This window comes from Nannospalax galili, unplaced genomic scaffold (assembly GCF_000622305.1).
Source record: "Nannospalax galili isolate Female #2095 unplaced genomic scaffold, S.galili_v1.0 scaffold355, whole genome shotgun sequence".
NCBI lineage: Eukaryota > Metazoa > Chordata > Mammalia > Rodentia > Spalacidae > Nannospalax > Nannospalax galili.
In genome coordinates, this window is record NW_008336848.1 from 397,946 (window position 1) to 403,420 (window position 5,475).

General features: G+C 38.1%; 1 pseudogene; it reads right to left on the minus strand.

Annotated features, from left to right (window-relative positions):
• Positions 1–499: 499 nt before the first annotated feature.
• The window catches only part of LOC103732640, a 23,101-nt pseudogene continuing 18,125 nt past the window's right edge, over positions 500–5,475 (minus strand).

The window sequence follows — 5,475 nt, forward strand, 5'->3', positions numbered from 1 at the left end:
AATAAATTCTTTTTGTAAAATATTTATGTATTATTTTTATCTTATGTGTATTGCATGTGTGTATGTAGGTGTACCTGTGTTGTGCAATGCCCATGGAGGTCAGAAGAGGGCATCAGATTCCCTGGAACTGAAGTTATGAATGGTTGTTAGCCACCATGTGGGTGCTGGGATTTGAACCCCAGTCCTCTGCAAGAGCAATCAGTGCTCTTAACTGCTGAGCCATCTCTCTAGCCCCTCAAATAAATTCTTAATACTTGGTCTAGAGCCAATGTATGATTTATTATCTTCATTTCAAGAGCACTTTTACTATACATATTTTCCCCTCCTCTCTGTGAATCTCATTATTTATCCATCTATTTTGAATTCTATTTGATTCAATCAACCCAGTTCCCTTTGTTGAAATATCTCAGAAACTTTTCAGCTTAGAGATCCTTGGTTCTTTTACTTCCTTATCCACCTCTTCCTTCTGCTATTCATTTTTTACATCTTGACTTCAATTCTAGAAGTGGGACACGACATTTTTCAGCATCAAGTAAATTGCCGTAATGACAAAAGAGGCCAACCATGTCAGTGCCCCTGTCACTGTGTAGGTAAGCCCCAAGAAAAGGCTACCTCCTCCACTCCACGTCAGGGTGCAAAGAACAACAGATTTTTCTCCTTGGAACACAGTTACTGGGACCTACTAAGGATCTATCTCAGTATTTGTCATCTGTACCACTGCATAGATATTATATTACCAAATAGATTAAATTATGTAAGATTTATCTTTTTCATAGACATAAAATAGTTAATTATTCAATTTCATATAGTTCAAGCCAATCAAGGAGTAGTCTATCTTGCTGAACAAAGTTAGTAAAAACAAGTTTTCCTTCTACATAGTTATACTTTACAAAAGAGATACTGACATAAATAGATCTGAATGGTTTGCAGATAGTTGGGTAAAGAACAAACATATTTAACTTCCTTTGATGAATCCAAGGTAGTTCAAAGAACATAGATAACGTTTACAGCAAACCTAAGGTTTTATTCATACTCAGAAGACCCAGAAGAGGTTAAGGTCCTTAATAGACTAGAGCTTGAATCCCTTCCACAAGGAAAATTCTTCAAGAGGAATGAAGAAAAATACATAAATAAAATAATAGATGAACAGCAAGACTTTGGGGGGGGGCTAAAAGTGTCATATTTGTCTGCATTTTGAAAAGGCCAGTTTCCCTGCTGGTGGTGGGAAAGTGTTTGAAGTGGGTTTGCTATGTAGCATTTTAATGATGTCATCTTGATGATGCATGTGGCCTGAGGGTTTTAAACATCTGGTGCCTTTTGTAAATGAAACTAATAAACAAACAAAGCCTTCTCATAGCAACGCACAGTACAGAGGCATTTCCCAGCAAAGCTCTTAAAAGGCTTCAAATCACTTGGCAACATGCTATGTAAAAGCACAAGGAAACTTGCTAGGAAGCACTTTTCTACTAGAACTCCTCATTGTCACCAACCAGGTCTTTGGTGCTGCCTCACCCCATCTGCCTGTGTGTGTTCTCAGTTCATTTAAAACAAAGGGCTCTTTCCTCACACAGAGAACATCTTCCCTTCTTCCCATTAGCCAGGTAATATGGGGTAGTACATACGGAGGACTGGAGCTAAAGGTGGAAGTGCAAGGAAGATCTAGAGATGAGCGTTAGTGTGTCTGTTAGTGTAGTCACCAAGGAGAGCATATTCCAAGAACATATTCTCTTGTGGAGACACGGCATCCTTTCCTCATCCTCTAACCCAGACTCATTGCAATGAATAGTGGAGACAGCAGTAGACATTTTTTTCTCTGCAGTTTCTTTTTTTTTTTCTTTTTTCTTTTTATGATCTTTTTGAGACAGAGTCTCCCCTATCACTAGATGACCTGAAACTCACTATGTATACCAGGTTGGTCTCGAACTCACAGAGATCCACCTGCCTCTGCCTCCCAAGTGCTGGACTTAAAGGCGTGCACTACCACACATGGCTCTCTGCTGTGTCTTAAATACAGCTATCACTACTTTACTGTTAAGGCAGTCACAAAGTTCATGGGTTCAGAAGATTCAACTTGAGAGACACTTGCCAAGCAACATTCAATATATATTTTGAGGCTATGACTGCCAAAGGAAACAGAAAGCTGACAGGCAGAGAAGGTGTCACTTCAGCAGGGACTTCACAGAGGAGCACTCCCCACATACCCACTCTAGGAGAAAGAAGGAAACTATGAGCAGGGAGCAGGAGCACATGCACATGTTCATATTTTACATTGTTTCAAGAATTTCTTATTCCAGGCCTGGGAATGTAGGTCAGTGGGAGAGTGTTTGCCAACTATGCCCAAGGTCCTGGGTTTGATCCCCAGCATTGAGAAAAAAAGACTTTTTCATTCACCCTCCCTTGGAGTTAGAGAGACTATAGGGGTGGACAATTCAGAGTTGAGAATCTCTGGCCTGCCAATGCCCTCTTGAACAAATCCTAGCCAGAAACACTGCTATGCTACTAGAGGTGTGGATGACTAATTGGGTTGATGTTTCAAAGCTGGATAAAAGCCTGGCTAAAGGGGCTGGAGAGATGGCTCAGCAGTTACCAGCACTGACTGCTCTTGCAGAGGGCCCAGGTTTGATTCCAAGCACCCACATGGTGGCTAACAATCATCTGTATCTCTGCGGGCATTGCATGACATGGGTGCACTTACACACATGCAGGCACTCAACACAAATAAAATAAAAAATATAGTAAATAAAATATTTTTTTAAAAAGCTTAGCTAAAGAGTCTGTCTAAAAGAACAAGCTGTTTCAGAGAGAATCATAAAAGGACTTTACAATTAACTCTGAAGACCAAAGTTAGTATAAATTGTATATAAATATGTAACTTCTTTTTTTAATTATCTAATAACCACATACTTAGAAGAAGCATTTCATTACAACAGCATTGACATATTCAATAACAATTTTCTGAGCTAAGATGCATCTCTTTCAAAATTGGCTGTAAATTTTTAGGTTTACAGTTGAATTATTAAAGTTATACAATATTGTACTCAATATAAACCCTATAGGACATAAAATTAACTGAGGTTTTAACCTTTAAGAAGATCTCCATTTCATTATTAAAATACACAGTCTCATACAGAAAAATTCATTTTCAATGCAATTGACATTAAGATGTTTGCACATGTGTTTCTAATCTCTATATATCTGATTGTTGTGAGTCACAGTCGATTATATTCTGAGCTCATTGGCATTGAGCATATGGATATAAGTCATCAGGTAGATTTCAATGGTAATGTTTTTTACATCTACTGATTATTAAGGAGAAAATTTTTATGCTTTGAAGAATTATTCTTTAATAATTATTTTTAAAAAATTTTTTAAATAATTACATGATTAGAAGAAGCATTTCATTACAGCTTTAACATATTCAGTGACACATTCCAGAGCAAGAGTACATCTTCACAAGTGTCTGTAAGTTTCTAGGTTCACAGTTGAGTTAATACAGTTATACAATATTGAACTCAGTATAAGCCCTGTAAATTGAATGAGTTAACCCTTCAAAAAGATCTCCATTTAATTTCAGAATACATTGTTCCCCACAGAAAGACTCATTGTTTTTGCTATCAACACTGAGATGTTGGTGCATGCATCTCCAATCTGTATGCATCTGATTCTTACTAGTCATAATCAGTTGCACTTTGATCTTTGGTGACTGTGTATGTCTATGAAGCCATCGGGTAGATTTCAGTGGTAATGTTTATCACCCCTACTAATTAGCATGATGTAAATTTTCATGCTTCCTCCTCAAATATAATACATTTTTAAATTTTTTTTTGTATGTGTGTGTGTATATATATATCACACAGAACATCCCACACCATCTTATCCTACTATACACCCACTTCCCAGATGGCACCCTCCCATATCCCCCCTCCCCCCGGCACTAGAGCCCTTATATTCTGTTATCCCTGCTGTGTTGTCGGCACCCCCAGCCCTTCCCCACTATTTGCCCTTCTGGTGAATCTAGTCAGCCTATCTAGAGGTCTTTGCTTTAGGAGGGTCAGCTGTTCCTCATCTAGCAGCAATCAGTTGTCAATTACTCCTTTAGGTAAGATTGGGGTCTGCTGTTCATTTTCCCAGTTCTATAGATAGTAATCTGTAACTTCTTAAAGATAGGGTTTGGTTATATTTTATAGTTAAATCCTTTTTGTTTTTGAATCAAGAACTGCATCTGTATTTGTAAATTATGAGACAAAACCCATAATCTTTCACTGAAGCACATGTCTCCTAACTTGGCCCATGTGTATTTCTGAGACACCAACTCCTACTTACTGGCTCTGTACCTAAGGGAATATGAATAGATATCTGCAGTGCAGAGCTCACAGCATGCCTGGCCTGGATTGTTCTAACTGGTCTTGTCCCTTACCATAGGGGCTCCCTTGCTCTGAGATACATTTGCCTAATGATTCTATAGATTCTGTCAGTTTTTGCTTTTCCAGTCCATCTTCCAAACCTCTGTTTTCTTGATTCTCTGTCTCACCCCATCCTATGCATCGTACATCCCCTCATGGTCTTAGATGTTGAGGTCCACTGTCCTTGGGGACAGACAACTCCTTCCTTATTATCCATACCTCCAGATTTGATATTATTATTGGCTGTTGATCCTTTTAAAAAGGATGTATAGTATAATATTGAGACATCTAGATGCTGATGGGGTGACAACTACGGAAGCTGAGGACATGTCAGCCCCACCCCCCCAACATGTCAGTTTGGTGTTTTATTTTAGCAGAAGGTACTTGAAAAACAGCAAGTGCAAGAATGTTAATCCTATTTTCTTCTTGAAAACAGGGATAGATGCCCCATGTGAAAAATGCCCTTCTTATACTAGAAGAAATATTTTTATCACCAGAGACTGAGATTTGAGGTCATGAGGAACATTTGCAAACAAATTTGGTTAAACTAACCTTTAGTTATTCTTGTATAACTGACATTCCTTTTTTTAAAAAATATTTTATTTATTATTTTATATGTATGAGTGTGTTGTCTACATGTGTTTGAGTGCACCCATGTCGTGCAATGCCGTGGAAGTCAGAAGAGGGCTTTGGATTCCCCTGGATCTGGAGTTAAGGATGGTTCGTAGCCTCCCTGTGGGTGCTGGGAATTGAACCTGGGTCCTCTCCAAGAGCAGTCAGTGCTCTTAACCGCTGAGCCATCTCTCCAACCCCGACATTCCTTTTTAACTAGTGTATAACTACACCTAGTCACTTTTTTGGGTCTCTGTTTTTCTTGTGAGGGTTCAAATATACAGTAATATAAATAAAATACAATAATATACATAAAATTTGTGTGTGTGTTTCTCCTGTTATTTCAGTCCCAGATAAAGACTCCAAGAATGTGAAGGACAGCATTTTCCCACCCTACATGTAATATATATATATATATAAAATGTATAAATATATATAAATCAAATATATATGTGTATAT